General features: G+C 42.8%; 1 protein-coding gene across 9 annotated transcripts in view; it reads right to left on the minus strand.

The window, feature by feature from the left end:
- The window catches only part of BCAS3 (BCAS3 microtubule associated cell migration factor), a 358,287-nt gene that overhangs the window by 110,752 nt on the left and 222,909 nt on the right, over window positions 1-24,626 (minus strand). The gene's annotated exons all lie outside the window — the stretch shown is intronic.

A 24,626-nucleotide genomic window follows, 5' to 3' on the forward strand; every position in this document is an offset into this window, starting at 1 on the left:
GTAAAAAGTGGCAGAGGGCAAGCACTGCATTTTCTAAATTATCTGACTGGTTCCAAGACTGCCGGACCTCCGTGCACGGAAACAAAGGAAGACAAAGAGAGGAAAGCAAACAAAAGAGAGACGATCTCCTTCCCTTCCCTCTGAATTCCTGAACACAAGAGTCCAGCAGTGTGGCTTTGCCACACATGACCGCTTTCATCTCCGATAAACTATGATGAATGTTCTGAGATTTACAGAAACAAAACTGAGCTTTGATAGTTTTCATCTGACAGTGGCTTAAACAAAATGTGCCCCCAGACCTCTGCAGCATGTGACCACAGATATTTGCAGGAGGAGGCTCCCACGGGAGCCGGTGCGGTGACGGGGAGCGGGGCACGGGCTGCTCGCACCCCCTCCTCACCTGTCAGAGCCGAAGCACCGCAAGCAAGTCCCTACCACCTCCCGGCTCTGCTCTGCACCTGGCTGCCCCACGTGGAGGGGCACGGGGCAAGGAGAGCTGCAAAGCAGCCGGGGGAGCAGGGGCAGCCTGCAGCCACCACCCAGCCCTGCCTCCTCTGGCTGCAAAACCCAGCTGAGGAAGATCGAGTCCAGCCGGCATCCTCGATTTCAACTCCCCTACGCGTTTCTACAAGCCCAATTTGTTCCTATCTAAGCACATCATCACGGAAACGCTTACAAATACGTGAACAGTGGACTGACTTTCAGATCCAAATACCTCATTTTAACATACATATTTTATACACTTCATACCCTGCAGAATCAGGCTGTAAATACAAATGGGTATCGCAAAGCAGGAACTGCGTCTTGCTGCCTTCTGCCCCCACTCTCTGCCCCCGAGATGCCCCAGGTCAGCCCATGGCTGAGGCACGAGGCCTGGCACGGAAGCGAGAGACGCATTTGCTTTTCTGTTTTTTTTAATTAAGACCCCACAGTTCACATTTGCTTCACGTGCTGAAGAAGCACAGGCTACGTAAGGAAATTTTAGAAATTATTTTAAGTGAATTAACTTAAGAGTTAGAGGGTCTAGTTTAAGGGAAGTTCTTCAACCCTGAAGCCAGGACGAGCTGGTTTTTGGCTTCACAGTACCTGTGCCCAGACACGCAGGACAAAAATACATTTGTTTTACATCTGTGTCCTGCACGTTCTGACAGACCAGCAGAAGCCAGGAGCTGGCAGCTGAAACCTTCCTGCCGAGGCCCCGGACTCAGGCAGCGCTGCCAGCGCCCGCAGCCCGGCCTGCCCGGTGTGACCAGAGCTCGGACAGGGACAACGCTGGGTACCGCTGACAGGAGGAAGCCCAGATACTGCCCCTTCTCAGCAGCGAGACGGGAAAGCAAGGAGAGACAGCGAGAATCCAAGCAGCACCACAACCACACAACTACACACTGCTGTCTGTGCCACGAGGCCAGAGCACCGGGAAGCCGTGCCGATGCCACTGCCCCCCACATGGGCCCTGCTGCAGCCTGGGCAGACCGGGACGCGCTGACTGAAGTCACGTAATGCACCCAGTTGAAGACACACCTACACCAAATTCGCCCTTCAGAACAAACGTGGCTCTGACTGCCAATTGGTTTTGACCTTCTTAACACATTAAGAAACAAGGTTGAAAATATTTTTATTAAGGGGAAACTCGGTCATGGCAAGGCTGCTTGAGCGCCTTTATTCACACAGGTGTCTTTCTGCATGGTAGAGGATGACTCCTGTAAGCGAATGTTACAGGAGAAAGCCAAACGCAAAGCTTCATACAATTATATCCAAATTGGCAGAACAAACCCATAAAACAGAAGCGAACATAAAAGCAAGTCAAATAACATGAACGGTGAAGCACTAAACAATTTTGCCCAAGGCGCAACGCTAATGCAAGAGTAACTTCAAAGCATCAACCGAACCAACAAAGGTGACAAACAACGCGCGCAGTAATAGGCTTGGAGCAGCACTTGCTCCTGCTTCATCCCTTCATCACGATCAAACCCCACAGAGAGAATTCCCAGAGCACCGCCATCACCCCGCAGCGCAGCATGGCTGCACCACCAGCCCCACTGCATGTGGGGAGGGGATGGGGAAGGGGACAGGGACAGGACACAGGCACCGAGGAAGCAGCATGGGCAGTCTGTTAACAGCTCAGAGGCTGCTGACACACCAGGTACACCCAGCCTCAACGGGAACTCTGCTCCCAGGTCCTTGAGGAGCAGGCACGAATCCATCCAGGCCGGGGGCAGTACAGGCTGTACAGGGACACAAGGCATGAAGGGCAGAAAGCTTCATTTTAAGGTGACTAGAAAGCTCTCCCACTTGAAACACCCTGTCAAACACTGCTAGTTCTATAGCTGCAAACAGCAGCCTAGTGAACCTTAGGAATTACTGATTTGATAACGCCTTTCTGAATTTAACACAGATAATCCCCAAACAAGTTCCGCTCTCGATCATATTTTAAAATAGGTTTTTTATCATTTTATACATATTTATATACATTTATACAAGTACATAAATTAGATTACAGCATTTTGGCTGCAAGTTTCTTCAAATAAACTAGGCTGTGATATTATACTAAGGGAAGCCCACCACATCAGAAGCTGCCCCCCCCCCCCTTTTTTTTTTTACCCTAATTGTAATATATAACGAACCTCTTCCCCAGTAAGCTGACTCAGGGAAAAGCCCCTGTGAAAGACATGAGCTACTGATGAATTATTTTCATTAATTAAGTTAGAGAAACAAAAACCACAGGAGTGGTTTTCAGTGCTGCAGCTCGCAGCAGAAGCCGCAAGCTGGAAGGCAGGAAGGAGCGTGAAGTCAGAACTCCTCTGCTCCGTTTATCTGGGGGATGAAATTCCAGGAATAAGGGAGTTTTCCCTTTCCCCTAACCTACAGATCTGGTCCTCTGAACAGCTGCTTTGGACTTAATAAAACACCGCAAAAGTCACTGCCTTTACTGCATAAAAAAAAGAAATAAGGGGTGTTAAGCAGCAGTAGCTTTGTAACGCACTGCAATGTAAGCATTTCAGCTTGCCATCGGGTTTGCTGAAAGCACAGCAGACGGAAGAATAGAGCAAAGAAACGCATTTAATCTTGGCAAGTTTAAAAGACCCTCAGACTTTCCTTTTTAAGTTTTACTAGCCACGAGATTCAAGTTTTACTTCGCACTGCGGATTTCAGCCCAAGCACCCTGCGAGTTGCCAGACCTGGCACAGCCGTGTGCTGCTGTGCACGAACTGCCTGCGACACCTCCCGTGGCACAGCCCCGCGCCGTGCTGCAGGGGCACGCTCCCATCGCGGGAAATCACGCCACGCTCGGTGGGGTTGCTGGTGCTGGGGATTTCTTCCTAGAAACATGCAGTAGATGGAGCAATTCATAAGATTTTCATAAAACTGTGGGCTTCTCTTATTTAAGCCAGAATCCTCTTTCAGCAGAGGTACTTTTTACTCTGATCCCAATTTCCAGCCTGCCTCTTGCTCTGGCCATTGGCTCTTCTGTTTGCCCACTCGGCTGGGCAGGTCTTGTTTTACCCAAACTTGCTTGCCTTTTATGGCAAGAACTAAAATATCTTTAATGTGCAAACACAACGAAGGGAAGCTTATTCAACAGTTAGGACGTGCTTTTTCATGCCGCGTCGGTTGATGTGAAGTTTAGCTTTTGTTAAAAAGGATGGGAAGAAAAGAAAACAGGAAAATGGATATTTTTCTTACAGCCTAGTTTTCAAGTGTATATATTTTGGGTAAAATTTTCTTTTTGTGACACAGAATAGATGCACTTTTGGGGGACTGTAATATCTTTCAGTGTGTTTTCCAACAAGAATGCAAAAAGAAACTCTTCTGAAGAAGGACTCATGGAAACTGGTAAATTCAAGACACAAGCCCCCATTGAAAACCTATAATTTTTTAATTAAATTTACATGTCAGTGGATCTTTTGAGCTTCATCTATATGTTTTTTATAATGTATGTTTCCAATGCTCTTTCCCATGGGTATTAAGCTCTGCTTCTAAACTGGGATTACTCAACTTGAAGTGTGATAAAGGGCACATTATAGTTGTATTAAGCAAAACAGGGAGGAGAAAGCTTTTCCATAGTCCAAAGAAAGCTGTGCTCAGAGCCTCATTTCTGGTAACAAGCAGAGCAAAGCAAGCAGTCAGCTAGAAACTGCTGCTATCAAATTAACGCTTTGTCTTGAGAAACAGTGGTATGTTTTGGTGTTTTTTTTTTTTTTTAATTCTTTTTTGTTTATTTTCTGCTAGGAAAAAAAAAAGTTTTTTTTCATCAAAATGATCAACTCTGGGATGTCATCAGAAACATGTTGTGAGCAAGAAAATAGAGAAGCAAGCTCTTTGTGCTGTACTCCAGTGCAAGCAGCTGTCGGATTCCTCTTTGCGGGAGCAGAGGAGGGGTTTCCGAACGCAGCCGGGTTACCGGCTCCTGCCGCTGCTCTTCCCAGCGGTTTCACAACCATGTTGTTATTCCTCGCAGCTGACACGAAGGATGTAGGAACTTGCTTAACTTGTACAGTCTCCACAGTGCCCGGCCCAAATAAGAAGTACTTGTCAACAGTGCTGCAGCCACATAAACAAGCGGCAGCTGGATGGGAAAGGAGGGCATGTCAGCTCCGAGCGCCAGAAAAGGTTTTTCACAGCAGCTATTTGCAACCCTCCGAGGAGCTACAGAGGCTGCCCATTAAAACCCTGTTAAAACACTTCTGATGTTGTCAGCAGTGGAGAGCTGAAATAGCACAGTGATCACTGAGATGGTATCTGCCTCAAGCAGTTCAGTGGTACTGTCAATAATATGAGCAGGAAGGTACAAGATGAGCAACAACCTAATTCCTACATCAAAATTTTATAAACTCCCTGAGCTGGTAAACACTAGGGATGTGGGCAAACACAGGACGGCCAAGAAACCACCCAGAAAAGATGACCTTTGGTCTGGAATCTCTCCCAAAAGCTTTGAACCTTTAGGTTAATTTACCTTTGGAAGGCAAGGCAGTGCAGAGGCAACGAGAAAGCAGGAGGAATGGCAAGGCCTCCCCAACCAAATGCTTGTAACCTTCTTCCCAGCCTTGCACAAAGGTGACAAACCCACATCTCGAAGCCTGACAATAAACTGCACCAAGGTTTTTGGTATAAACACTTCCAAATCCCATCCGCAGCCATGTTGTTTCTCGAGAGGAGTTGCTGCTTCTCCTCCAGCAGGGGTGCCCTGCTTGGAAGCAGGGCTGCTGATGTGCCAGGGCCCCAACACTGTGAGCAGAGACAGCAGCCCCATTTATTTCTCTGCTGCCCTGTGCTCGTGAGTAAGAACTGCTCACAGTGAGTAATGGTGAGAGAAACAGGGCCAAGGTGAAGAGTTATTTATAATACAGTAGCCAATGAGTAAGTGCTTAGCTATGAATTTACTGCTCTGGCTACAATTTCATGAGAAAATGAACAGAGCCAGCTTTTGGTATTCCAGTTTTAAAAGCTATACACCCACTAAAAACTAGTAAAAATAATTTGGGAAGGATTGGGGGAGCTATTTATAGAAGCAACTAGGACAGAAATCATGTGCATCTCAGCTAAATGCAAGATAATCATGGATGCTTTAGTTTCTTAGTCCTCAGAATTGCTAGGGAAGTTGGTGAAACTCTGAGACTGATCGTCTTAAACCAGTATCAGATGCTCCCCCATCTTTATGCAATAATTATCCACTGCAGAGAGCCAAAAGACGGAGCTCGCTGGAAATGAAGCAAAGAATTAGACTGTCATCTGTTCAGCAGTCCTGGGTTTGGAGGTCAGAATATCCATCTACTTTTTAATATGAAGTGACTGTACTAGCTGTCTTACAGACCAAGTTTCTGTCAGGTATACCCCGGATTTGCAGAAGATCCACAGCATGCATAGAATAATTTAAAATTGTTTCTATCAGCCCAGATGGAGGCAAAGGTTATTTCTAGAAATGCATTACTTTCACCCAAAGTAGTAATAATATATTTGGGCATGTAAATGGGTAATAATATATTTGGGCATATAAAAAATCTGACCAGGAGAACAACAGGACAGCATGATCAAGCTCACCCCTTCTGAATTTCCCACTCAGAAACGATCATTTCCCAGCTCGCCCTGCAGAATAACTGGCCTTTCTCCAGCCCCCACATTACAGGTCATGACTTACTGGTGCAACTTTGGCTTCTGCTGACGACCTGCGTATTGACTGGAGTTTGGATGGCATGACACAGCAAGAGACTCTGGCTCGCCATTGTGTATTTGAAGGCTTGTTATAGAAAATGACTATTTCTACTTCAGCCGGCCTTTTACCCCGCAAGGACAAATGGCTCAGAATCATTTGTGATAGAAGCGGACACTTGGAAAATAAGAAATAATTCTACAGGACCGCAATTTATTTCTGAATTGTCGAAACAGAAAGGATGATTTCTTATGAAATTTTTAAAACCAACTGCTAGTTTTACTGTGTACTGTGCTTCCAGTTTGGAGAGTCCAAGGGGTATATTTTCACCTTGACGCACGAAGAGCTGTACACGAAACTATGCTCTTCAATTTTTCTTCGGGGACTTGCTGTTAGCCACATTATTTCAGTGCTGCTGAGCTCCTCGCAGCTGGCCTAACTTCCCCCGATAGACAATCGGAGGCACCCAGCTCAGGGAGAGCATCTGAAAGCCTAATTAGGCACTCCTGCAAAGCCTGAGTACCCGTGCACTGCGACGTGCGTTCTGATTTTAGAAAGCTGTCTTTCCCCCCTCCTTATCTAAAGACAAGTTAAGAGCAACTCCGAGTCAGAAAGACGGAATACAAAGTCAGGACAGTCTTACTTGCCCAGGTCTCACGAGCCTGAAGTTAAATACCTGCCTTTGCACAACATTTCCCTTCTATTATTAGTTAAATATTGTGGCAGTGAGCAACCAGAGCACGAAGAATAAAACTACAACAATTTGAGATGAGTGTGACTTTTACAAGAGTCAGGTATCCCTTACAACCCAGACAGTCAATAACCCGGCACAAATTAACTCTGGCAAATAATAGGTGTGCTGACCCTAAATTCATGAGGCAATAAAACCTACCAACAGCCCGTTGCTTTTAAATACTCAGGCACTTCTCAAAGACAATATAGTTTTTGTTTGTGAGCAAGAAGACCATTAATTAGGAAAGCTTTCAAAAAAGTTTTTAGTGTCATTAGCAAATGCTAATAGCAAAATAAATTGACTTACAACATCTGACACCAAGTTCGGAAGAAGAAAGACATAAAAAACCCCAAAGCTGTCTAACCAGTACGTGTCCCGAGGACTGCACCCCACAGGCCCACTCCCCCGCAGACCTCCATAACCACAAGAACAAAATTAAATTTCCTCCTTTTCTTATTTCATTTTGTGTTAGAGACGCATTGCTGTGAACACAGATCTGTCGTACAGTGGAGTCGCAGCAATATAATTTGAACCAACTACGTTCATCTCTTCAGCTCCACAACAGGGAAAGTCCGCTCAAAAGCACCAAGCAGCAATCTGCTCTTCCAAACCCGTTTTCTTTCTGAGACCTGGTTAACAACAGCAGAGCTCAGGTGAAGTTATTCCTCAAAAGCTGTCCTATGTTAGGCTCTATTCAGAATTCCTTTTTCTTTAAGGAAAACACATTTTCTGGTGATTTTGAGTCTTTGAAAATGCAGCTTTTTAAAATCACACACCATGAAGAAGTGGCTCAAAATATTTTACAGCTTCTGAAGGAAACTCTCTCTGCCCTTCCCCTGGAATGCCTGCTAAGAGACACCGCAATTAGTCTGGCAAAAAATCATTACGCACTAAGGAGTGCATATAATGAAATTGTCAACCATCTACAGGATTATGAAATATTTATGTCTCCCTCATATTAAAATAATTTAGTAAAAGTCACACAGCACAGCAAATCCATGGGCACGTTACTGAGAGGAAGTCAGGACAGGTTCAGCACAGAGCTCTCAAAACCAATGGCAACAAGAGCAGGCTGCAAGCAAGGTGTTTATATGGCCGTAAAACCATGCAGTGACAGAACAGCATTTTCTGGTTTTTAGAAAGAAAGAAAATGCAGAATTTAAAATTTAAAAAGGAAGCTATACAGAAACTAAGATGAAATATTAATAACATATAACAAATTTGGGGAAACGAACTGAGACAATTAAAATGCACTTGTAACTGTAACTGCTTGGTAAATCAAATCCATGTTCTTGGGTAGATTGCCTAATTTAAGTGAAGATGTACTTTCCTCTTAGCATTTGCTTCAAGCTCTCCTTCTATGAGAAGTCAAGTAATTAACTTGCCAGGGGAGGAAATTTTCCTCTTCAATACCTTTACATTTGTGTAAAGCAAAATTACACAAAATGCTGATGTAAGCCCCAAAGGGAAAAGGCTTTGGCTGCAGAGCACGCACTCGCCTAGACCACCTTAAATCCGCCCCCGTGCCACCGCCTGGCTCCAGAGCTGGATGCCCCCACGCTGCAGCAGGGCCCAGCGCCTGCCTGCTGGGATGAAGTTTATTCACAGGAAATATGAAGAGAAAATTCACGCTCAGCTGCTTAATGAGAACTGACATTGCATCTCCAGAGAGAGAGAAACTTTGGATGTCAGGTAGGTTAGCATAGGGCAAGCAGACGGTCAATAAAATATTCAATAAAGTACTCTGATATGATAGATCTAATATTGTGGAAAAAGCCAGAAGTCCTTTTTTTGATAAGAAAACAAGTTTAAAACAGTGGTTAAAATGGTCTATACAACATTAACCTCCTAAAACTTGAAGACAATTGCGACTGGTTTTTGAAAAGGTGGAAACAAATGAAAGGCTCACACAAGGCAAGATCTGCTTTTGCAGAGATGCAGAGCAGGTAGTTTCGAACAAGTACACCTACTGTTTTTTATAAAATCTCCCCCAAACCATTTTACAATTAATTAAAAATAAATAAATAAAAATAATAAAGAGCCTGTACTGATTGCACTAAGCACAAGGAGCTGAGGGATCCCAGCCTGGCTCCACGGGCTGTGCACTCGGGACCGGGGCTGCTCCGCTGCCACTGGGGTTACCAGGGACGCATCCCTCCTCTGCGACCCCATCGAACCTGCTGCTCCTTTTTCCAGGCAGGATTCCCTGTAGGTTTCCTCTCCGAGCAAGGTTTTCATGACAGTTCTTTCATGTCCTGCTTTGGTGACTTCTTAAACGTTCCCCCCACTGCAACAGATTGAAGTGCTTGGTAAGAAAACCCTGGAGGGATAAGGAAAGCAACAGGCCATATGCAGTGAATCCCTGCAATCATTCTAATGAAGCTAAATCTTTGAGTTTACATAAAAGGAAAATTAAATCAAGCACTGGAGTGGATTGGAAAGAAATACACCAGGAGATGGATAAAGTTAATCACGCTTAGTTGAGGCTGACGCTGACCTACTCGGGCTCGCCTTGGAGAGCCCTGGTGCTTGCTCCGCGTTTTATCCGCACGGGAGCACAGGTGTGTGCAGAGCTGCCTGCGCTGAAACCCTCTGCAGCACTGGAGGTGTGCAGACTGCAGGGAAAGCACCGCGTCAGCCCCATAGCATCACTATTCAACACCACGACGGAAAGGTGAGAAAGGAGAACTGCGAACACAGCTTGGGGCTCCTGAAGCCTGGCCCTGGCCTTTAACCAGGTCGTAGCGTGTTAAATTAATACCTGAGGGAAGAAATCCCTCACCTCATTACAATAACAAAGGCAGAACTTCACTGTCACATTGCCTCGTGCCACTCTTTCGGAGGCCAGGTGGGACCGAAGCGGGGTTCCACGGGGTCAGGAGCTCCTGGCCCCATGGCTGCATCTCGCCCAGCACCACAGCAGCCCCTGTTTCATTCAGCCATTCTAATATGGCATCTGTTACAATTTTTGTCTCCTAAAATATAACTGTGTGCTCTACCAAACCATACGCGGTGTTTTGACATGAACCCACAGCAACGTCTCAGAGGACGGGGAGAGCTACGGGCCCTCCGACAAGCGGGTAGCATGCAGCAGTGCTCCCACGAGCGCTGAACAGCTGGCGCTCGCCGGCTGCCGCAGCTTTTGGAGGACATACCCAGTCCACGAGCCACAGGTTGACTGTCTTAGTTCTATCTGACATTCATTATTTAAAGGCCTGAGTTGTATTTTTTAAAATGTTTACTTCCATCCAGTGCTGAAGCAAATTTAGCCCTTTAACTCATTCTGCTTTAACTGGTACCAGCTACACAGTCTCCTGATGAAGGAGCAAAAGATTAGGATATGAATCTGTCAAGTTTGGAATATTTTTTTCTCTATAGCTCTGTTAAATGACTGAAGACAATAATGCTTCAGTATTTTCTGAGAATAGCTCATTTGTTCTTTATTTCAGTGCTACAGAAAAGATTATTTGCAACTATTCACTTCCTCACAAAATATTCAGATTCTTCAATGAAAAGAGTTTCCCACATTGTGTAGCCACCCACACAGCTACATTTGAAAGTGAATGAAAAGCTGTGCTTGGTGATGCAGAATATGTTAACCTCTTACAGTTCCCCAGCCCCGGTGAGCCACTTTTCTTCTCCATCGGCACACAGAGAAGTGTTGAACACAAGCTAGATTTTGTTGACTGAGTACAAATAAAGACAACAAAAGCGTCAGATGAGTTTGACTGAAGCTATTTCTGAAAACTGTAATCTGTGTCTAAAGTTGTTTCATTTCTGACCAACTGAAAAAATAATTAAGCTGGCTACGAATTAATTATAATGTACAACAGATCATAATCAGCAATGGGATATGAAACATTTTCCCTTGTACTTTAAGCTACTGGTGTCAGCTTTGACCAGTTCAAACGTAATCAGAAGTCCTCGCTGCTTCATGAGCAGTTAGTGGTCTGTGGGAAGCAGCCTGGTGGTTTAAGTCCACTCCCTCATCATACGTACTAGCACCATCATAATTAGCACTCACAATACCCATCTCAATGCAGACCAGGGATACCAGCTGGCAGACACGAAGCTCAGTGGGCATGAACCAAATCACTGAATGAACACTGCTTCCAATCTATGTCTTTCAATACAGCACTAGCAAACTTAAAACTCAGTGATGTATTTTGAAGGGAAGGGCCCAGCCCACATCTGCTGCTGACCTCGGGGTGAGCAGTGCCTGAGAAATGAACAGCGAAACCTCCTTCTCGTTAACTCATATTTAAATGCCTTTAAACCTGAAATACAATTCTGACCTTGTCCTCTCTTGAATGAGCACAGTTTCTCCATTAGTGTAAACCTGCCCACAGCGTTGGCTCCTGCAGATCCTTGAACATCCAGAGCCCCACCACGTGCCTGCCGGGCAGCTGGCAGCAGGCAAGGAGCCCGGTGGCCCCCCTGCAAGCAGGGTACAATTACGGGCAGCACGGCACTCGCACCATGGGAACACACCAAACTGCCCCACGTGCAGCTTGACTAAAGCACTGCAACTGCACCGTCGTCTTGCAAGTCCTTCCTAAGCACGAGGCACGGCTCGGTCGTCAGCTCTTTAAAACTCCAGCACCTCTTCCCTGTTTTCCTCGTTTCACACATCTCTGCAATGCAAATCCCAACGAGGTGTGCAAAGCTCAGGCCAACATACCACTTCTCCCCTCCCGTCATTCCGTGTCTCTGCGAAATCTGATTCTTCCACCTCTCCCTCCCCTTCGGCCCCTGAGATGCAGCAGCCGCGTTAGCACAGCCCCATGCTCCCGCCAGCGCTCACATCCGCACTGCGGCCGCGTTGCAACTTGGCTCCTTTAAGAGGTCACCAAAAGAGACGTTCGTACATTGAAGAATCGGGGAAAAAAAGCAGAAAGAAAGAAAGAAAGAAAGAGTTGCTCTTCTTTGAGAGCTGGCTGGAATGGAGAGCTATCTTCATAAATAGACAGGAAACAGAAAAGACTAATGTTGGGCAGATGACAGATCCCTGAATTCAGTTAACTGGCCTTCAAGATATGAACTGTTCTATTAAACATAGAGGCATTATGTTGGTCATCCACTTTAAGCCCAAGAGTGATTAAAATGCTGGCAGAAAATAAAAACTGGCTATTGAAGAGCTTGCCCTGAGGTCCTAATTTCAAATCAAATTTTACAGCGCCGCACAGGAACAATGGCAGCCCAGTACTCTAAGTCTTCTTTTTGTCACTTTGTACAAAGAAACCCCCTCAAACTCTCTCAAAGAACAATGGCCCCTCTAGATTCACAACTACGCCAAGAATGGGCTCAAACCATACAAAAACACATTTTAAAAATACATTTTACACTGCCCTTGACATTTGAGATAAATAGAAGCCAATGCATTGAAATTCCAAGTATTTTTTATATCCTTTCACAATGTGAATTTTTTATTTTCCCCAGTCTACTTGATCTTTGACATTCTGGCCTCTGCTAAAGAAGGACACAGCACAGCAGTCAAAGAAATTAATTATGCAGATAATTGCATTTTATTAAAATGATTACTGTAGCAGAGAGCTCAACAAATGACAGCTACACGAACCTGGCCCCCAGAAGAAATCATGAGGACACAGTTCATTTTTAATTGAAAAACTTCTCAGCTATTAACATTTAATTATCTGTTACTGATATATGGCACTAGTTTAATTAGCATTTTTCTATACGTCAGGTTTGCCTTTTGGTAAAAACACTTCCAAAAAGTTCTGCTGAGCTGCCTCCGACTCCCTGTTTCTCCAGTATGAGTTTATTTGAATTTGGCAGCCTGGATACAGACAGTTGTTTCCTAGTGAACAGCACACAAGACCATATGTTTCAACATTTAAGCAATTTAGAATCAGAGGTATAATTCTGAGTGTCCTTAGCAGAAATTGTATGTTAAATACCCAAAGGATCTGAGCTGTACAAGAGATACAGCCTTTTTTAGCACTTTTCCCATAGCAACAAAACCACTCTACGCTACTTATATCATATACTCGAACCACAAGCATGCTGAGAGCATTGGTGAGCCGACTGAAGTCTGCAGCCAGCCGTTTCAAGGGCTGCTGTGTTTTTAACTGCAAGGGACGAAGGCGGATATCGTTCCCCCTTTCTCCTCCCCACACCTCTCTCCCTGCAGGCAGGACTCAGCCAGAACTGTCTCTGAAGCACACCTATGGTCAGGACTCGCACCTGGTTTCTTGGTGTGCAGACATCTGTTTTGTAAGAAGACACTCACCAACAGCTTCTGTTGCCAACTAAAAGCAAGACCAAGCATGCCCCTTGTGTTGCTCTCTCCATTTCTGGGATGATTAACATCACCAGCGTCATGGGTTCAAGCCAAGCTGCAGCCAAGATACGTCCTCCAAGGGCACTGGCATGGCACGTCACGCCCTTGTGCTGGTGCGTCCGCTCTGTTTTTCCTGGCATAAGGTCAGACAACCACCAAACTACACGAGAACATTTTAAAGGTAGGTTCAAAGAGAAAAGGAAAACCCCAAATGCTGAGAGAAGAAAAACACAAGTCCCTAACTACGTCCCTGAATCTTAGTAAGTTTTATCTTCACTGTTTAAATCACAATACCTGCAATAAAACCAAAATGAAAATGATCTGAAACTGAAATTTAGTGATATTTCTTTCTTAGGATAGGCTCAAAACAAGAAATCCAGCAGTTTATCAAATACTCACAAGCATTACGTATCAGTGAAATGTTGTTTTTACATTCTTCTAGAGAGAAGAACATCCAAGTATTTGGGGCTTCCACATCAAGTCCCACTTGGCCTCCTTATCTTATTGTTCCACTTCTCCTGAATGGGACTTGAACAGAGCAAAACGCCTACTTGACATGGGAGAAGCCTTCTGCAAAAAGTGCTTAAAGCTCTATAGAGACACCTACAAGTTTAAGGAAATCACTTAACAAATCAGAGAATCCTCAGCACACACAAAAGCGCGCACCTATATTTAATCACTGCACATTTCTGCATTCTGTCACCTGCACAGAAGCCTTGCCAAGACAAACTGCGAGAGAAGCAGCACGCTTCAGCAACACCAGGAAGCCCACATAGAAGCCACTTTTCAAAGTTTGCTTGTTCAAGATGAAATATGCAATGCTTACCAGCAGATTCAATATAAACACGCTCATCTCCCCTTATTTTAAGACAAACTCAAAAAATCCAGAGCAAGTTACAGGGAGAACTTAACAGTTTGCATTCACAGCACAGGCACAACAGGCTTGTTCATGAAAGCAGTGGACCTAACTGTGATCTCCATGAAGTCCTAGTTATTTTTCTAGAAACTGAACACGTGGCAGCAGCTCCTATTCATAAGCAGATGGACTCGAGACTCACTTGCCACTTTCACTCCTTCACTGCACAGGACAGAAGATGCTCTAAGATGATGTGTGCCACAGGCATCTGCAGACCCCTTCTCTTTTACCACATTTCTGACCATTCTGTCCTGTAAGACAGTCACTTACTATTCAATTGTTCACACTATCACTTTACAGAAGCTGAAACAGCAAATAGTTGTGTTTTTCTGTGGTTTTTTTTTTTTCAGAGCAGGAATGTGCCATGCAGGATGCAAGACTGTCACACTGTCCCTGCTGCTGGCAGCCAGGAACTGGTAATGCTCACACTGCTGTAAGCCTGTGTGCTGCTGCTAGGGACTCAAGATTAAAAAAAAAAAGTTAATTTTCCATCCCATATTAAGAAAACTGAAGAGATACAGTATTCAAAAACATTTGCCAACAGTTTCCATTAAAACACTGCCATTAAGTAACAAATACTAAATTACTAGATATAAAATATGTTTTCAAAACATTTTTCATCAGTAGGTAAACGTTGCTTTAGTTTGGTGCACGTTCTGTCTGTCATTTTGACTTGGCACCCTGCTACAGAAATTCACTTCAAACGCCTGAGTGATTCTGAGTGATTAAAACAAGCAAGCGAAACCTCCAGAAGTAATTCCATTTGTGGGTATTTCCTTTAACAGCATTAATAATCTAATGCATTTAAAAGCAAGATTTAGAATTACAATTCACTTGTATTTCACAGGATTAAAAATGCAATGTAAGTAATAAATTCACAGCATACAAATGTAAACATATCAAGGTATTTTGACAGCATCTGTGTTTGTTGTGCAGGATTTCAATGTGGAGACCTCTGTAGGTCATTTACATTTTATTTTGTCAAGCTACTTCAATGATATAAAATCCTAAGGAAACTTTTATTATTCAGATCGGTCTGAAAGTATACATTCAGGGGGATATAGCTTGAGGAATATGCTGACCAGGAGAGAAAACTGAGTACAGGTTTCTCATCAGGAGGTACATTTATAGTACAGTAACCCAATCCTAAGTGACCTGTACACCTAATAGAAAATCTTCCACAAATTTCTTTACCTCTTGTATTACCTATAATAAGTTTATGAAAAAAAAGTTACTAAAATAGCTATGTTCTTTTGTTACTCTGAAATACCATGAACTGTGAGAACACTGAAAGGGATTTTGTATGCCAGTATTTTGTACGTCTCTCCTGCTGCTGAACCTAGTAGCATTCTCGGTGGAAACAATAAATATGTTAAAGAAACGCGTGCTTTGAAGAAAGGAGAATGGAAGGAAATACCACTCATGGCAGCTGCTGGCTACCTGGGCACGGAGGAGCCCTGCGCGCGTCCTCGCCAACCCCGCACAGGGTATTCTCATCTCCTTTTTCACACGAAATCCCATCCTGACCCTGAGAATCGCTGTCATCAAAACAAGTACATTTCCATGAAACATATCTCCACTGTGAAAACATTTAATAAAAACATTCCCATCCCATTCTAATTTTAATTTGCACTAAGTTTTCACCCAGGCAATGCGGACAAGAACACAGCTATCTGACTTTTTCCCCCAAAGCACACCGGTTTTTGAGTTCCCTGCCCAAAACGTGAACTGAAATCAAAGGTGCTTCAAGGCGCACCGGGCAAATTAGCACTTAGGAAAATTAAGGTTTAAGTAAATAAATAAAATGCCACTTAAGTATTACTCAACTCTTTGGCTATATCTATGGTAAGACTACTAAATAAACCCCTCACAAGAAAAAATGCACACTGAGGGAAAAAAGGATTGTTATTTTTAACGCTGATAATTTTGTTTAAAAGAAGATTCCTTCCTGTGTTTCATCATTTTACGTTATGCTCTATTATAGAAACTAATGTGGGAAAAAAAGTTCAGAAAAATCCAGGCCCAAAATATTATGGAAAAAAGAACCACCAAATGTAAAGGTCCTGTAATACTTGGTATCTCTAGATTTTTCTGCACTGGTTCACATGACCCCCCATTTATTTTTAGAAAGGCAGCAATTCCCACTTGGATACGGTGCAGTACCTTGTACCCGAATGTTGCTTTGCACAAATAAACCACAGAAAGTGTTGACTTAAAAATAAAACATTGGAAAAGGAGAAAGTTTTTTGCTCTGTGAAAATTTCCGGAAAAGCTGTAAACAAAGGCAGGTTTGGCTCAGTGGTTGAGTGACTCTGTTGAGCTGTTGAGGATGGAGAACATATCAAACCTCACAGAGTGAGGAAATGTTTGTAAAACAGTTAGTAAATCATAGGCAGCAAGGTCACCATGTTTAACAGCAGGAATGACACTTTGCCAAAACCCCAGCTGTGAAAGGGCGTACACACACGCGGGTTTGTGTCTCTCTTCTTTTTCTTCGGATCCCGTTTTTAATTAAAAAAAACACATCTATTTCTTTAAAAGCACTAAAAATCTACAAGATTTCAAATTCAGGATGTCTGCCAGGACTGAAACACTCATCAATCAAATAATCTCACTCACAGGTTTTGTTTTACCAAACAGAACGTAAGCTGTGAAAGCACCAAGAAGTTCTCCGCAGCCTGAATGATTTCCCTACAGATTGATACCGACCGACCTCTTGATCTCAGGCACAAAGTTTTCAGTTCTAGCTGCGGATCCAAATTCACACACGGGGGAAAAAAAACAACCATCTGGTGTTCCTGGGAACTGGCACAGACAGAAGGTGAAATTATATATTTTTCAATACTACGTTTCAAAACCCGTGTATGCATATGGGGAGACCAATTCATCTTATGCCAGAAAATCCAGGAATTATTATTTCAAGTTGAAAAGTTGTCATGAAATCACTTCATAATATGGAGAGATTTACAAAACGACTCACCTGCTACCGTGGACTCAAACATCCTGCGGTGTGTCACTGGCAGGCAGCATATAGCAAAGGAAGCACTTAAGCACATACTTGACTTCAGCTCCTCGCATGTTTGAAGTTAAGCATGTATGTAAGTGCTTTGTTGGACTGCGGCCTGTATGCCGGGCAGCCACAATATAAAGAAAAAAATTCCTCCCAAATTAATTATAAATTTAGTCACTATTAAGACGTCAGGGTTTAAATTACAGTTCATGATGAGGTTTTAAAGCGTCCTGCTCCTCTGGTCACTGCATCATGGGACAATGGGAATCAGGAGCTGGGGAGAAAAACTCGGTCTACAGCGATGACAGAGGGTTTCACTTACTGAGGAAGAATATTCCTCACCGGCCACGAACCCACGGGGCACTCCTCCTTCCTTTAGGTGGCAGAAAAGTGACACTACAGTTACAGCCACAGTTGGTAGGAGATGAAACAAGAATTAATTTTTTCAACACATGTGAAATGCAAGAGCTACAGAATGGCATCAAGCCATTGAAAGTTTTTTACGTAAGCTAAACGCATTCTTGCTTCATATTGGAGGAAAACAGGAATACAGAAATACTCCATTTGAGGAGGAGTTTTTGCTTTAAAATATTTTCTGTTTTATACTATGAATCCTTCCTTTTGGTCCAGCTCTGCTGCCTGCTTTAGAAAGCAAAAATTAAATGGCTCCTTAATCCGAACCCTACACATCTCGGACCAGCTCACAAAATGATTAAAATATTTCCAGCAGTTCTCCTCACCACTGGCCAAACCAAACCCTTCTAGCGTCTGAGATTTTTGTGTGTCAGGCCATGAGGAACCCACCTACAGACGTAACCTTTGCAAACGAGCCTCATGCTGCTTTCCAAAGCACTCCTGGCCCGGCTCGGAGAAGCCCTGCGGCCACGGCGGGCGAGCCCAGCGGTGCGTTAGTGCAGCCATGCACTGAAGTCTCCTTTCTAGGTGAGGGAAGGAAATGCCTGTAAGCTATGGCTGCTATTTTTCGTTGGTTTTGCGCTTCAAAACCAAAGATGGCTACCAAGAAAAAATACCCTTTGCATAAATTTCGTATGGAAAAGCACTGAAGAGTAACTCACGAGTGAAGCTACACTGATAGGGATCGTTGTAAGGTTGAAGTACGTTAACAGCAATTCATACAAGCTGAGGCCAACTACTGTTGTATATGGCGAAGCAGGAGTTCTTCAGGCACACTGTATTTATAGAAATGGGAGTATGATTGATGCCATTTACCAACAGCTCTGCCAATCAGTGTATCAGGAAGAAGAGGAAATTTATCCCAGAGGAAAGTAACTGAAAAATCCTAAGACAGGTCGGGTCAGTTTAGAGTTATGTAAACCTAAAAGTGACTTAAAATAATTAAAGCACAGTAATGTAACTTTGATCATTTTTACCTAGCTCTGTTTTAAGTGGAGAGACTCCTTACATAGAAAATCCTACAGTGAAATGGTGGACCTAACTATTAATTAACCAGTTGTGTGTGTTGCAGATTTCCATTTGGCTAGTCTTCTAGAAAGGAATTAGTGTTCCATTTTATGAATTCTTCTGTGCTCATTACATGAAGTTTTCAGCATGTCAGCTACTGTAGAGTTTATTTTTCAGCCTTTTCTTCTTCTTTGGTCTTTCCTGTTCAAGTTCTGGTGAGTAATATGGATCAGTTGTTCTTTGTTGAGCAGTTCAATGAGATTAAATCAACAATACATTTTAAACTGCCAGTACATAAGTTAAAATTTACCTCCCTTAATCCATGTAATGTGCTTTAGAATTGTACTCCAAGAACCAGGGATGTTAATTAACAGACAATACGCTTACCATTTAATTACCACAATTTCTAAGGAAAGCTCTTGTTACCTGACATTGTTTCGCCACCTCTTGTTTAATGCACAACCTTTCCTTCCACTACACCTGAGATCATCCATCACTGAGATATCAGGAGCCTGTTCCAACCCACCCTATCTTAAGTCTGTAGGAATAGAAATTTGTTACCAATGAAGCTAAAAGTGTACTGAAATGTGCTTCAAAAGCAACTGGTGGAGTTAAGAAATTCACACGAAGCCCTGTTGTTACAGGTGGTGGCTCTTCTTTGTCAGGAAGGCTGCAGATCACCAACACGGGAAGCTCGCATCTTTAGCCCAGCAACACATTTCCCTTGGACAGAAAACTGGCCCCAAGTAACATATGCCTGCTCAGTTTCCTAAGCACCACATTTGTTATAATGAATAACAGCATTTATTTTCACACTCTGCAAGGCAAATTGTGAGCCCTGAAAAAGGTATTTATTTGACTTGGATTCCGGACCTGAAATTGTTCTAGTGCATTCCCTGGATGTTACCAAACTCAGATCCTTCCTACCAGTTACTTCGTGCAATAGTACTTGAAATACTTTGATTCTTCCCTCCCCTTCGTCTTTTAACTTAATGAACCATCATCATCTACTGCTGCCAGCTCCTTGTCCTACTTAGATTACCTAGACTCCATTCGGTTCTCTAATTTCTGAGTTTTGTTTCACAGAACTGAAACTGTAGGTAGGCACTTCAGAAAATCACAAATAACTTTGTCAAGACAGAAACCTAACAGCAATCTGCAGAGGAAATGGTGCTGCTCAGCTTTGAAATGACCGTGTTTGCTTTCTCCCGGCTGAATTCTTCCACTCAGCTCACTGCTGAGCAGGTAGAGCCTGGCTCAAGTGTCCACCGCTAAAATTAACCCGTGGTATCTGGTCTTCACAAGCACACTTCAGCAAGACAAGAATTAAGAGGAAAAATTCAGCAGTCTGAAACTGGCAACTACAAAAGGAAATCAAGAAGTTTATTAATACTTTAATTAGTTTTTCCTCTTATTATTCCTCTCTTTATTCTTTATGGTGTTATAGCCTCTCTAAAGTATTCTGATTTTACTACATATTCTCTTAAGCTGCAAAAGTCTCAAAGTAGATTTTTCATTACAGTCATTTGACTATTTCTAAGTAAAAATGCTGCCAAAGGATCTAAGACTCATTTCTTTGGTAAATATATTTTGAAGTGGCCACGGTGAAGCAACTTCAGCTTTCTTAAATATCCCTCGTGTCCATTTCTATTTAAAATCAGCACTCGTCTCGCACCAAAGCCGGGGTCGGGCCTTATCTGGCAGAGATTGCTGGCCCTGGCCAGGCCGGTCGGTGTTTCCAATTTCCTTATATAACAAGGCTCTAATGTTGGGGAGGAAGTGGGCAGATACTGAGAAATCAGGGAGGATAAAAAGCACTAGACCCGTAACCTCTGAGGTCAAGAGGGTATGACTTCAGGGCCTAACAGTAAGGTGGAAGGATGTGTTCAGGTAGTTTTAAATTACCTTGTTTTACTGGTCTTTTCCAAGAGGAAAAGAGATAAGATCAAACACAGAAGATTAATATCGCATACATGAATATACTCACAGGGCTAACATGAACATGTCTTTTTATCTAGCTGCAAGTAGTTTGAATGAATGTTCTGGAGTTGAAAAATATTCTCTCCCTTACAACGTGGCTGTGATTTCACATTTAGAAGAACTGCAGTGTTTTCCAGGAAGTCCTTTAGCCTCTCTGTGAACAATTGCTTACAGAACCCAAGGATGAATTTCTATGACCACAATACAATTTCATTTTCCAAACACGGGCAGGTGTGGGCACAAGTACAATGAGCTGTACACAGAAGACAGAGCTTTAGGCATACACATCTGCACATGCAGCAGAAAGGTCAGAAATCCTCTCCCCACTGAAGAAGTAGCTAAGTCCAAGTTTTCAATGTGGATGCTCGGGTAATGACTTCATGATCATCCAAGATCATGGTGGCATGAAACGCAGGAGCCATGGTGTAAAATCAATGAGCACAAAACACTACCAGCAACTATGAAAGGGCTTCCCTGACATCACCACGTGGATGGCAGTGACATTAAGGAAAGAATGTTCATGGCTGCCCAAGTTCCTGCTTCCCTTGTTGCTTCAGCTCAAAGACAAGATTTAGTGTTCCCCAGTGCAGGACTGGTGGAGTGCTCCTACCACACCTACACTCACTCAGCTTGGCTGCTGCAGGTTTGGTGTTGCCTTTTTTTTTTTTTCTTTTTTTAATAACTGAAAAGGAGTCCAATAGGGAACAAATGTGGCAATCAATGCAGAAAAGAACAAGCCTTGTAAACTGCTTAAGAAAACCTTAAAGGAAAGTATAAACCACAGAAACTGTACATAAAAGGTGTCGTTTTTGTCAAACTAAAATGAAAATGTGGATTTTCAACCTGTTGCAAAGTATTATGTTTCATACTACCAATATTAGAAGAAAAACTTATAAAGACTAAAACTAAGAACTAATCACTATTAGGAAGAAGACTGTAATTAACTGAAAATTTCCATTTTATGTGACAAAGAAGCAACTATGACGCAGTCTGATGAAGGCAGCCTCTGAATTTCTGGGGAACTTTCACCTTCAGGGCCAACTTTGGAAACAGGCCTCCGCCTAGGATCCGTCTTTGACTTGACAGATGAGAATGTGCTACAAGGACAGGTACAGGTAAAAGCAAATTCTAGAAATGCCCTGTATCTGCCAGTTAGAGCTTTGAGCAAAGCCAACCTAATTCTTTGTCTTTTTTTCCTGTGGACATGAATTTATTCAGTGTATTTGGAAGACATGAACGGAGCATGATTCTTCAATCTGTCTACAAATGACCATGTTATTACATATAAACTATTCTCTATAATATATGTGCTTCACTTTTAAACAGCTACGGAGTGTATCAGACACCGTGATAAACAGAAAACTGAGCGTGAATACCAATAAATGCAAGCCTTCCGTCTCGGAAACTCTTCACTTATTTGATTAAGTTAGGTGAAAAACAGAGCAGTCATGCTTGTAGCTTTTCTTCCTTTTTCCTTTCCTCCACTCTTTTTATTTCTAATGCGAATCGGAAGTCTATGTGGAGCAGCCTGGCTAGCCCCAGCCTAACCTCCCCATCTGGAAGGGAACTAACCAGCCTTGGGGCTACTTCCAACCCTTCCCAGCTGTTGGGTTTGGGTTTTTTGTTTTTGCGGGCTTGAGAAAGCATATTTATATAAATGATTGCCATATCCTTTGCCAGCTGTTGACCCTGCTCTTGTCCCGGTTGGGGCATGTTTTTCATTTTTAGCAGCCACAGACTGGAACTGACCCTGACAGAGTTAGCACGCTATGCAAACAGCTTCACGCGTTCTTGCTGTGACAGATAAGACAATGGCTGCCCAGTGCGAGCTGCGGGACCGGTGTTTCCCTTTGGGCTAATGTCACAGAGCCCAGAACTGGAAGTACCGCTTAGAAAAAATAAATGATGAGATTCACAGCACCGTCGGGAGGTTTCCTGTCCCGTCCAGAAGCAGCCGGTGACTGCAGAGACCATTCCTATTAGCCAAGAGGTTAACAGAAACACACGTGTAAAGGCATTTTCACTGGGCCACATCTCACATTAGGTACCAGAAAGTTTCCTGAAGTGAACTGTCAAAACATTCCTGCACTATTTTCCTCTACCTGTTTTTCCTCCTGCGGAATGACGAGCTGATGAGACTTCACTAAAGCCTCTGATAAAAATTGTAACTAAACCATCAGCTAGAAGAAAATAATGACAATACCTACGACAATAATTTTAAATGTTCAGATCACCACATCTGACAAGGCAAACTGCTTTCTCTGTATCCCAAAGCACTGCTCTGGAAACATATCCAGCATACTAAATACACCCTTATTTCCTGGTCACCTGTAGCTATGCTGAAACAAATGTTTTGAACTACATTTAAAAAGTACCCTGTAAAAGGGGAATGCTCTTAACAAATGCTCCTAAAGAAATGGCAATTCCTCACTTCGGGTGCTCCCTCATTAACTAATACTGCTGAAGTTAAATGGGACACAGACAATGAACTGTAGCCTTTACAACTTTCATAAGCATTATCAGATTTTTTGATAATAAGTAGAGGTGGCATATGTGTTCTGTTTAGTATGCAGAAGAGCCTCATTTTATTCTCAATGCACAGATTTAATTAAAAATAAATTTACTGTTAACGCTTAAAGTGGTGCCAAGATTATCCAAACAGAAGGTTTATGATACTTAATAATTGATAAGAGGAGGCAAATTCACAGATTGCAACTGATTATTATTTAGTAGGTCTGTTTTCAAAGGTGAAAGTGGCATTACAGCTAGCCAAAAGAAAAAAAAATCCTTCTTTTTTATAATTTCATATTTAGAAAAATGTGCCTTTAGTAAGCACTTTCTAGAAGCATTCAGGTTACAGATCACCACAGATCCACTGTTACTTTGGATACCACTGAAGGTATTCAAAGTGCTTTTTAAAACATCAATTCCAGTCCAATTCCGTGCAAAGGGAGTTTTATTTACTCATGTTATTTGTATTATTATTATTATTTAATATCAGCACACACAGATCAGCTTCTTTAAGGCCGTGAGTCTCAGCCTGGATTTCAGAGCAGCTTTAGCACGATGTGCCAGAAATGTCCACAAGTGCTGAGAGAATTAACTGATGGGATCTTTGAAGCCTCTCTATCCCAGATTAACTAATGAAAAATCTGTGAAATCACAGTTCAATCTTCTTTTTTTTATGGCTAGATGTGTTTGCAATGGTTGGGATGACAAGATGCTCCCAAGCCATCTGGCTCCTCGCACAGGATTTGATTCAGAAAATTAATAGTAACACCATGGGTGTGCACATATTGCAACAATCCAGGAATCTAGTCCTGTTACACAACCGAACGCAACGATTTTGTAATTCCCTCAATCAGTTCTGTAGACTGAAAATGCTGATGCTAGCCTTAGAAAACATTTTCATGAAATCGTGTGAGCAGTGAATGAGCAATTCCATGCGAGCGCTGCAGCTCCGGCTGCTCGCCCCTGCTCTCGGCACTGAGCCTCGCAGAGCTGCTTCCTGACTCATGAAGCTCTTGCACTTTGGGGTGAAAAGCCTGGCTTTGAGCACTCCCCTCAGAATGAAAAGGGAAAAAATATTTTTCTACTTTCATGTATTATGCAAATATATCTATAAGTAATGTGGCTTTGTGCTTCTGCTAAGTGCTATCTAGCATTTATCAGCCCATGAATTAATTTTTTTTTTTAAGACTATCGTACTAGGAGAGTTTTTGTGGAAGAGCAGAAGATCCATTAGAGAGGCAGACTGCACATTTTATTTACAAATCTAATTCAGAACACCAAAACAACAGGACTGTGGGAATTTAAGGCAGCTTTGGACAATTTTCTTGACTGTAACTTGGAAAATCCATGATTCTGTATGAAAAAGAGGAGCAGAAAAGCTTTTTGGCAGAAGTACTGCTTACCAGAAGAGACTTAGGGTTAAAAGAAACTTGTATAAATTATCTATGTTAGATAAATTGTGTATTAAAACGTTACTTTAAAAAATTATTTTAGTTTGGTTCAAGATGAACATCTTACTATATTTTACATAATTCAAAGCTCATTCCCATTAAAATTCATTAGATCTGTGTATTCAAATCCACTAGGTATCTTTGGAAACACTAA

Source organism: Cygnus atratus, chromosome 20 (assembly GCF_013377495.2).
Source record: "Cygnus atratus isolate AKBS03 ecotype Queensland, Australia chromosome 20, CAtr_DNAZoo_HiC_assembly, whole genome shotgun sequence".
NCBI lineage: Eukaryota > Metazoa > Chordata > Aves > Anseriformes > Anatidae > Cygnus > Cygnus atratus.